Here is an 11,005-nt window from a genome sequence, read left to right on the forward strand (position 1 = left end):
TCTCTGTATGGCTTATTTCACTCTTATGTGGATCCTGAGAAACTTAACAGAAACCCATGGGGGAGGGGAAGGAAAAAAAAAAAAAGAGGTTGGAGTGGGAGAGAGCCAAAGCATAAGAGACTCTTCAAAACTGAGAACAAACTGAGGGCTGATGGGGGGTGGGAGGGAGGGGAGGGTGGGTGATGGGTATTGAGGAGGGCACATTTTGGGATGAGCACTGGTGTTGTATGGAAACCAATTTGACAATAAACTTCATATATTGAAGAAGAAAAAAAAAAAAAAGAATGTCATGTAGTAAGCTTGAATCACAACCATGAACTTTGCTTTCAGTTTGAAGTGTGCTATATGTTTGCATTGGTGCCTGCGAATCACATCTTTTGGTACTTTCGATGCATGAAGTGATGATGCTTTGCCTCTTTGTTTCCGGTACTGGAGGGAATACAGAAGAAGAGCAACCAAAACGATTAAAGGCCAGCGAGATTCACCTTAGAGGACAAACAAGAACTAGATGTTGTTATGTATTGGTTGAATGATCTAAGAAGACTACGGAAAACCACTTCTGAGCAGTTGAGCTGACATGATGGCAAGAAATGCAGAAGAAGAAAGACCAGCAGCTTTAGAGGAAGACAGGAGAATCTGCTGTTTTTGGTATTGGGCTGTGGAAACAGCCGTAAAGCAGTGTGGAACTCTTTATTTGAGATCCTGGAAACATATTTCAGTTTTTTCTTCACTGGATTTTAGCTTAAATTGCAAGTGGATGTATGTTGAGTTACCCGAGAGAGCTGGGTTTAGCTAGAAAGTGTTGCACTTAGCTCTCAGCATCCTGCCCTAAAACCTACAGATCTCTGAGCTCCCTCCAGCTCTATCAAGTTAAAATTTATGGAGTGTGGCTCAGGGAATATCTCCTTCATAACAAGCTCAAAAGTTGGGAACCACTGGTTATAATAATAGCCAACACTAATTTATGTAGCGCTTATCAGGTACAGCATTTACTGTTTTAAATATTTCATCATTAAAACCTCATCACAGCCGCAAGAATTATTATTATTGCTACAGTGTTACAGATAAGGAAACTGAGGCACACAGAGGTTAAATGACTTGCCCACTGATGTAGCTAAGAAACGCCAGAGCCAGGATTGCCCCTCACCTGGCAGGCTGACTGCTAACTCTGTGCTCTTAATCACCACGCCAGGCCATGAGGACAGTTAAACTTCGAAGTCCCATCGGCCTCATGAGGTGGATCAGCCAGGGGAAAAGGTTTATAATGCACTTCTATCAAAAGTGAAATGATCTTTTCTTATTGTTCTTAAACAGAGGTGAATGAGGGTTTGGGGCCCTGTGTGTGCATGTGAAATGTGTGTGATTACTAGATTTATCCTCTGGTAACTTAATCACAGGACTCATCTTTTTGTTTTGATAGTTAAAAACTGAGAGAGATTTAATTTTGAAAAGAGCCTTCTTTATTTAAAATAGCAAGAGGCTTTCATGAGAATTTTTATTGCTCTTCGAAAAAAATTAGGCTGAGATTGCCTATCTGCGAAAGACTTCGGCTCCAGGCTTAACAAATTGAATATCAAAGAAGTGTTTTATACACATCGTTCTAGGTTGGTATTCTTTAAATGGTGAAGCTCATACTGTAGGCATTCTGCCTCATTTTGGGTTTTTGTTTGTTTGAAAGGGTTGTGGTTTTTGTTTGGGTGGCATTTTGTTAACCAGGATTCTTTTTTCAGCTATTGTGGCCATATTTTTCAACTCATACTATAGACCATAGAATAATAATATTCATCATAATGAACTGAGGCACTCCAAAAGCTTGAAGTATTTCCTACATGGTCACAAACGAAGACTCTGCCTGTGGGAAGCTTATATTCTAGGAAAAGGAGGCAAAGAATAAACAAATGTATAAAGAAATGGTGGTAAGGATCTATTGACCTACTCTTCCAGACCATGAAGAGAATAGACAATAACGTAGAAAAACACAGCAAGAAAGAACATGCAGAGTGTGTTTTTTTGAAATGAATGAAGGGATGACAGGACAGGTATAACATAACATAACATAACATAACATAACATAACATAACATCCAGACAACAGTGAGAGAGTTTGGCTCTCTCTTGGGAATGCCCACCCCAGTGCTTCTTTCCTTATATCTTGTATCACAGCTTCCCAGTAATACTCCTGCCTGCATCCAGTTTAGACCATCTTGACTCCCACCCTGAGCTATTTTCTCTCCCTCAGCCTGAGCAGAAATTCTCTAATCATCCAAAAAGGCATGAAAACTCCACTCACTTTGTATATGTCCTCTTCTCTGTGATGGCAAGAAGACTTCCCTATTGATTGGAATGATTAGAAATTCCTCAGGGAGACAAGGACACATTATGTCCTTCCTGTGTGTTAATATGGATTTACCAGAAGCCTCTGGGGAGCCATGTGATTATGTGCACAGTTCCTGTTCTAGAAGAGTAACTATCTGCAGTGTTTACAGTGTACTGGCCCTTCGGAAATGGTCTCCAAGTGATTTTAAATAAATAGAAGTGAGTTAGATGCAGTGTTACTGAAGCATGTTATTTATTCTGGGCAGACTCTCTGGGAAAAGCTGACTTGATGTTGTGTTGAACTCCTCCCTTCACAAGGAGAAAGTTTTCCTGGGATGCTTGGTGAAGACCAGGAAAGAGTGAAGAGGGGAGGACAGAGGAAGACCTCCTTGGCTTTTGGGAGTTTGTTACAGTCTGTAAAAGCAGATGAGAATAGCGGTGTGGCTTTTACAAACACTCCAAGGCCTGGAATTAAAATTTAGGGACTGTTACCCTCAGGAACATCAGGATGGGTAGAACATTAATTAAAATGAAGAGACATTTGGAGTACTCCAAGCAAGGCTTCTTGACTTGGGCTTTAGGGTTTGGCCTGGGAGAGAGGTACTCTATGAATTCCTTGAAAATGCAAGCAAAATGTTCATGTGAGCACACGTATTCTTCTGGAGAGAATATTCTTAGCCTTCATCACACAAAGGGATCTGTAAGAAACCACCTTGCTTTTCTCTCATCCCCTTGGGCATAGCTGCTTTTATATTCCCTGGTATAGGTCTCTCTTCCAGGATTACAGTCTTCTTTTTATTTTAATCTGAACTATTTTTCAAACAGAATTAAGAGAAAGATCTACTTTACCTAAAGCACTAGGTTTCTTAGAGCGTGAAGAAGATAGTACCTATCTCTTCTCCCCCTTCTCTTTGTTCTCTGTTCCCATGACTTGCCTTGTTTTCCAAACTGTGGGCTCCTGAGAGCTTTTCTGGCAAATGGCCCTCTCTCCTGGGAATGGTGCCCTCTGGCATCAGTGAGCTCACTAATGCCTTCCTTTCTGGGCACTTTTCTTTTTTTCTTTTTTTTTCTTTTAGAAAGAGGGAGAGCACTCAAACTGGGGAGAGGGGCAGAGGGAGAGAAAGAGAGACTCTTAAGCCAACCGCATACTCAGTGCCAAGCCCCACGAGGGGCTCGATCCCACAAACCTGGGACCATGTCCTGAGTCAAAAATCAAAAGTCAAATACTCAACCGATTGAGCCATCCAGGTGCCCCTGAGCTGTTTTCCAAGGAGGTGGATGGAATTTTACATGGAACAAATGTTATTTACACTCATATTTGCCACAATCGGAAGGCTCTCAGTCTGTAAGGAATTGCTGTCAAGATTGTCAGTGAGAAAAAAAAATGTTTTCACCCAACTACCTGGCCTATTTTTAAATGAGACACAGAGACTAAACCTAATAGAGTTAGAGATCCATAGAGTTGAGAAATAATCATTTCCAACTTCCAACTCAATACAGTCATTATTCGTTCGTTAAATACACTTTCATTTGGAACCTACTCTATGCTGCGTATGGAGGATACGATGATGAACAAGACAAAGTTTGAAAAAAATTACTCACCATCTATTACTCATGTTACGTTTTAGAAATTGATTAGGTGCTATAATAGAGATGCATTCAGGGTGATATGGGACCTGAGATATTTTGCTTTTTTGATGTCATTTCAAGTGAGTGGTCACTGAGATTTTTGCCTGGATGCTTTTGGTTCTCAAAGTACCTATCCTAGTTTCTAAATATCAATTCTTTCTTGACTGAGCTGAATTGTCTCTTGGTTACAAGTATATTGAGTATAAACACCCAAAATGTTAGGCTGGTGCATTAATTGAATGAAGTGAAGTTAACATTGGGTTATATATTCTAAGCAATATTGAACACATGAAAAAAGTACTTTTCTCTTTCAGGGGAAATATGCCTCTTTCCATTTTTCTTCTTGAGAAAGTCCTATTGGCCAGTGTTTTGATTTATCATGTTTAATAGTAATATAAACCCTGAAAATATTCCACTCTTCTCTTTACTGTGAGAAGAACATTAATGCACGAATAATGATACAGGGCAGCTTTCAGTTAGAAACACAAAAGGATTTATAGAGATTATGGCACATCAGGAACATTTGTCTAAATGCATGCCCAGATAATCTATGCAGGCTGGCCCAGTGTTGCTAGCTCTTTTTATATTTCACAAGAAGCTAGAAGTAAGATTTTTCAAAATATAAAATCTGACTTTTACATGTTGGCATGTTACACATAATAGCTAATCGAAATAAGCTCACAAACTAGACCTGGCCCTAGTACAGCCCATTTGCCACATATGAATAGACAATTGTCTTAGTAACTCCAAAGAGGAAACTTCCCCTTTGGGGCTTACTCAGAACAAACATATTCCTTCGGTATTGCTTTCATTCATTCATTCATTCTTCCATCTCTGTACTCATGCCAAACATGGTGCTAGGTGCTGGGTATATAGATGAAATATGACAAAAACCATACCCTCAAAGAATTTGTTCTTAGTTCCACCTTTAATATTCTCTATGCTAAGCACTTTTTTAAGTTTATTTATTTATTTTGAGGGAGAGAGTGACTGGGGGAGAGGCAGAGTGAGAGGGAGAGAGAGAGAATCCCAAGCAGCTCAGAGCTGTCAGCTCAGAACCAATGCAGGGCTCAAACTGATAAACCGTGAGATCATGACCTGACCTGAAATCAAGAGCTGGATGCTTAACTGACTAAGTCACCCAGGCATCCCTGTGCTGAGGCTTTTACCACACACTTAGAGCCTTGGAGAGTGATGTTTCCTCTCATAATCACCAGATTTTAACATTAGTCTGGAAGACTTAACCTCAAGAAGTATAAAACAATATAAATTTGGACACCATAAGGGCACTGAACCTAAATTCTCTTCTCTGAGGATAGGGACCTTGGGTCGTGTACTTCTCTCCAGGACTTTTGTGATTTCTGGAGCCATCCCACCACATATGGGCCTTCCTGATGGGGGATGGGAGGTTGGAGTTGCTTCCCCCAATAACCCCCTGCCCTTTCCTTATCTCGTCTGGGTGGGCGGTACAGCAGTGGGTTATTCACACCATGGCTTAGTCTGGGTTAAGCCTCACTTCAGAGCAGATCCTACCCAGCATTTCATTTTTTTAGCCTCCGGTGGGAATATAATTACTTCCATTTATTTCAGTGGGAACAAAAATGGAGTGGGCAGCAAGCTCTCTTTTCTATTCCAATTAAATTGATTTGTTATCCTATAGTCTGAGATGTTCGAAATCTATAGGTTATAAGTTGTGATATGTCAAGTGTTTAGAATTAGCCTATGTCGGGGTGCCTGGGTGGCTCAGTCGGTTAAGCGGCCAACTTCGGCTCAGGTCATGATCTCGCAGTCCGTGAGTTCAAGCCCGGCGCCGGGCTCTGTGCTGACAGCTCAGAGCCTGGAGGCTGTTTCAGATTCTGTGTCTCCCTCTCTCTGACCCTCCCCCATTCGTGCTCTGTATCTCTCTGTCTCAAAAATAAATAAGCGTTAAAAAAAAAAGTTTTTAGAATTAGCATATGTCATCACCAAATTACAAATCCACCATAATTATTTCCAATCATTCCAATAGGAATGAAAATGGAGTGGTCAACAAGATCCCTGTTCTGTTCTATTTGGACTGATTTGTCAGACTATAGCTCAGAGTGTTTAAACTTCTGGAAATTGTAAGTTATGTATATAATCAGGAATTCTGTAACATTTTCAGACTTTCCCAGCAGGTGGTTGTTATATTCCAGGTGTACCATGAAACCCAAGGTTTCCAGATCTATTCAGTAATAAGCCATGTTATTACAATTGTCTATTCTGTGTACAATTCTCACTTTTAGAAATGGAAGCATTTCTAAATGCACCGATATTTAACTTTTTCTTTGAAACTATGGAACATCTCCTAGAAAAATGCATACCTACCCAATATTCTGAACATAATTTTAAGATATATGAAACTATAGCAGGTAAAAAGAACAAAACTACAATGTTCTAATTACAGAATGATTGCCCTTCACTTCAAAACAGGAGGAAAGATAAGTATGGCCTCTACTGAAGGGAACAGCCCCATTTCTCAATATGAAAACAATTCTACTTTAAACATAAAAGAAAGTTTTTGCAGCCTTGAGGGAATTTTTAAAATATCTTTTTAAAAATAAACTTAGGGGCACCTGGCTGGCCCAGCAGGTTAAGCATCCAACTCTTGATTTCAGCTTAGGTCGTGATCTTGCAGTTTGTGAGTTCGAGCCCTGCATTGGGCTCCACACTGAGAGTGTGGAGCCTGCTTGGGATTCTCTCTCCTCTCTCTGCCTCTCTCTGCCTCTCTCTCTCTCTCTCTCTCTCTCTCTCTCTCTCATTCTCTCTCCCTCTCTCAGTATAATTAAATAAATTAAAAAAATAAAAATATACTTAAAAACATAAATTTTACCAAATTGATAAATGTTCAATAAAAAAAATAGAAAATGAAGATAAACCATCCCAAAATAAGATTATTTATAGCTTCAAAACCAAAGAGAACTGCTATTAATATTTGATGTCTCTTTACTTTTTCTATGTACATAACACATTTTTACTAAAATAATTAGAATTACTAAAATTATTGAGCATTTAATATATTCTAATCATGTTAGATGCATTGGCTTAATCAAACTCCGAACAACCATATTTGGTAGCTTCTGTTAATCTATTTTACACATGGTGGAATTGAGGCACAGTGAGGTATAGTAACTTATTTGGCTAGGAAAAGCCACAATTGTGATTTGAACCTGGGAGCCTGACCCTAAAGACCATGCTCTCTCATGGTATTAATACTGTTTGAAAATCTTTTTATTCACTTAAAAATTTATTTTGGACATCTTCCCATGTCATTAAAAATTATATAACTACATAATTTTAAAACAATTGTGTAGTGTTTATTCACAAACGTATCAACTGAGGGCTGATGGGGGGTGGGAGGGAGGGGAGGGTGGGTGATGGGTATTGAAGAGGGCATCTTTTGAGATGAGCACTGGGTGTTGTATGGAAACCAATTTGACAATAAATTTCATATATTTAAAAAATTAAATTAAATTAAATTAAACAAACATGTATCATTATTTGTTGAATGCCCATTATTTGTTGAATTCATGATATACATTCTGGAAGTTAAGTCTTTTCTTATCTACTTAGTGATTAGGTTAGAATATAGTTAAATTGCTAATAGACCTTATATTTACAACTTGTTATTTCTTAGTGACCCACATTTCTTCTCAAATTAAAAGAATCTTGAACTTGATTTTTAGAAGTATGGGCCAGTGTTGTATTGAGGAATATTTCCATCCCATGGCTTCTTACCTCCTCTTATGCTCATTTGGTTTCTGGGGACCTGCACAATGCTGGTGAGAGAGACAGACATCATGGTGTTTGGGAGTGTGTTTGGTTTATGATCTCGTTTCCCTATCCCAAAGCTAGAGAAACTCTTATTTTCCTATTTTTAATCAAGTAGCAGGAATAATGTACAGAGACATTATCTTAACACACTGGATTTCAAATTTTCATTAAAAATATAGTACTAAACCTTTTGTCCAAATGTAATCTAATAGGGGACCCCATTGTAATAAGTAATATTTATTTTGCTAGTACAAATGTATAAACTTAAAGTTTTAACACTTATTTATTATAAAATCAATTGGTAAGAACCACAAAGCTTTTTTGGTGAAGAAAAAAGTTTGGAATTGAAAAATACCTGTTAGCTGCAAACTTATATCTGTACCCAGTTTATTTCAGTCTTTATTCTGGCTGCACAGTATTGAGAAAACTCTTGGTTCACACAGGTAAGTACTTGCAAAAGTTTGTTATGGCTTACCATGAATTTCTAAATATTCTTTACTTAGATTCAGACATATGAAAAAAAAAGTTTTAAGGATTTTGGTTTCAGAATTGTGTCCTTAAACATAAATACCAACTACTTGCATTATTTATCTCAGAAATAATAGTAGAAAGTCCCAAGCACTTATGATAACCACTATTATTTCTAAAAAAAAAAAAAAATACTATCAAAATGTATATCAGCTTGATTGTGGTGATTACTTCACAATGTGTTTGTATATCAAAACTTCAGGTTATTATACCTTAAATATATACACGTTTCATCTGTCACTTATACTTCAGTAAAGCTGAAAACATATGATCAAAATGTATCATGCTAATTTATTTAGTTACATCAAACCTAACTAGGCTTCCAGCAACATAAATATGTATTCACGGAGCAGTTGTGTCTAATTGTTGCCTCTCATTGGAGTCCAGCACATCTATGTCACACACGTGTGTTATAGAAGTGCATAGCACGTGTGTGTGTGTGGCTTGTACTCCGTTACACTACTTTACATGCACTGACACAGACAGGCCTGAGTGGTGAAGAGAGCTAGAACTCTATCTTCCTCATCAGGGACGCATTTTCGTTTAGAGTTTACATGAGGACACTGAGGTTTGTTGAGTTTAAGTGACTTGAGTTCGACCATGTAGGTGTGGATCTCTGTCAGTATACTGTGAATCCTGGGCTCATTACACCTCTTTACAGCTTCTCCATGTGGATCCTGCAGCTTCTTGAGTGGGCATTTGTGGTGGCTGACTCAAGGCCTGAGTGGCCCTCTCTCTGAGCACCCCTAAAACCACTAGCTTTATCGTGAGCAGCAGCCCCTGACTATGGTGGTCCGTGAGCCTTGCCCGGGTCCACAGGTGTCGCTAACAGCCGAGTTGTACAAAATGTTAAGTACAGAGGGGAAAAGAAAAGTGGTGGAAACGAGAAATGAGAAGCTGGTCCCGTTGCTCTTTGCTGCATCTACTGTGAGAATGAAGACCATTCTCAGCAATCAGGCTGTCGACGTTCCAGAAAACGTCGACATCACTCTGAAAGGATGCACTGTTATTGGGAGGTGCCCCAGAGGAACCTGCAAAGGGACTTGGATCACATGAATGTGGAACTCAGTCTTCTTGGCAAGAAAAAGAAGAGATTGACAAATGGTACAGAAAGAGAAAAGAACTGGCTTGTGTTTGCACTACCTGTGGTCATGTATAGAGCACGGTCAAGGGTGTCACACCAGGCTTCCATAACAAGATGAGGTCTGTGTATGCTTACTTCCCCATCATCATTGTTATTCAGAAGAATGGTTCTCTTGCGGAAATCCAAAATTTCTTGGGCAAAAAGTACATCCGCAGGGTTCAGATGAGGCCAGGTGTTGCTTGTTCTGTACCTCAAGCCCAGAAAGAGGAGGTAATTCATGAAGGAAATGGCCTTGAACTTGTATCCAACTCAGCTGCTTTGACTCAGCAAGCCACAACAGCTAAAAACAAGGATTTCAGAAAAATTTTGCATGGTGTCTATGTTTCATCAGCACACTGATGAATAAGTTGTCCATCCAGCTACAGAAACGGCAAGGTGCCAAATAATTTTTAAGACTGATTTGTGATATTTTAAGGATGAAATAAAAGCTATATTGATTTGGGACTTTTTCTTAGGAAAAAAGAGAAAGAGAGAGAGAGAGAGAGAGAGAGAGAGAGAGAGAGAAGCTGGTCTCTTTGTTGAGATCAGTGAGCTGGGATCATCTGAGGTGCGTGAGGATGACACCTCCAGGACTATCCAGACTCATGATGCTGGCTCCCAGCAGGTGGATACATGCCCGCCCGAGACCTGTTTTTTTGTGGTAATTCAGCATGAGAATTAGGTGTAATTATGACTTTCAAAGATCCGTCTTGTATCCTGTGTGATTTGGCTTCAGGCAAGCGATCACAGAAGGAAAGCTCTTGTGTTTATCACATACCACAATCACATGGCTGTCTCATACCTGAAAATATACCAATGAAAAGCCACACACTTTGCCCTAAGCTCGTTTTCCTCATCCCCAGATGCTGCACCCTCTTCAGGTGCACCATCCAACCTATACTTTCCTTACAGCCTTCGTAGACCCTCTTACTCCTTCTCAGCGCGGTGACCTTGGGCAGATACTTGTGGCTTGACAAGAAAGCAATGCGGCAAATAATAATTATCAAAGACACCAGTCATTAAGCCTGTTAGAACTGATGACATCAGTAATTAAGCCTATTAGAATGCCACAAACCGCACAGGAAGATCGGTTGATACTTTTTAGTCACATGTTCTATTCGTATAAGAACTATATTTAGCAGGGTATTTTCATTTTAAAAAATTAAGCATTATGCATTTTTATCTGTAGTTTTTAATGATGAGAATGGTGAAGGCATATTAGAAGTTTAAGCACATACTGCAATTTTCTTCCCCTATTAACTCCATAAATAGCAGCCATTTGATGTGCAGACTTTTAAGTTTTTAATGGCAGTAATTATAAGGCCTTATCTCTTTTGAACTTTTTCTTTGTTGCAATTGATTTATTCTCCTGCCTTTGTTAGATTCATAATTTTATCTAAAAAAAAAAAAAGTTTCCTGACTTTATTCTCTTTGTCACGAAGAAGACAGACATGCTATTGAGTGGCAACAAGCTGGGATGAGTCATTACATTCTGATCACCTTCCTGCCAGGGCATGTAATCCTTGGAAACTTTTGAATAGCTTGGCGCTCTGTCGTTTCTCTGTAAATCCCAGGGAGTGAAATAGAGGCAAGGAGCCCCATTATCACTTTGACTCGA

The 11,005-nt window shown here is 39.2% G+C and overlaps 1 pseudogene; it reads left to right on the top strand.

Annotated features, from left to right (window-relative positions):
* The first annotated feature begins 9,197 nt into the window (after positions 1-9,197).
* LOC125170589 (60S ribosomal protein L9-like) lies at positions 9,198-9,747 on the top strand (annotated as a pseudogene).
* Positions 9,748-11,005: the final 1,258 nt, after the last annotated feature.

This window comes from Prionailurus viverrinus, chromosome B4 (genome assembly GCF_022837055.1).
Source record: "Prionailurus viverrinus isolate Anna chromosome B4, UM_Priviv_1.0, whole genome shotgun sequence".
NCBI lineage: Eukaryota > Metazoa > Chordata > Mammalia > Carnivora > Felidae > Prionailurus > Prionailurus viverrinus.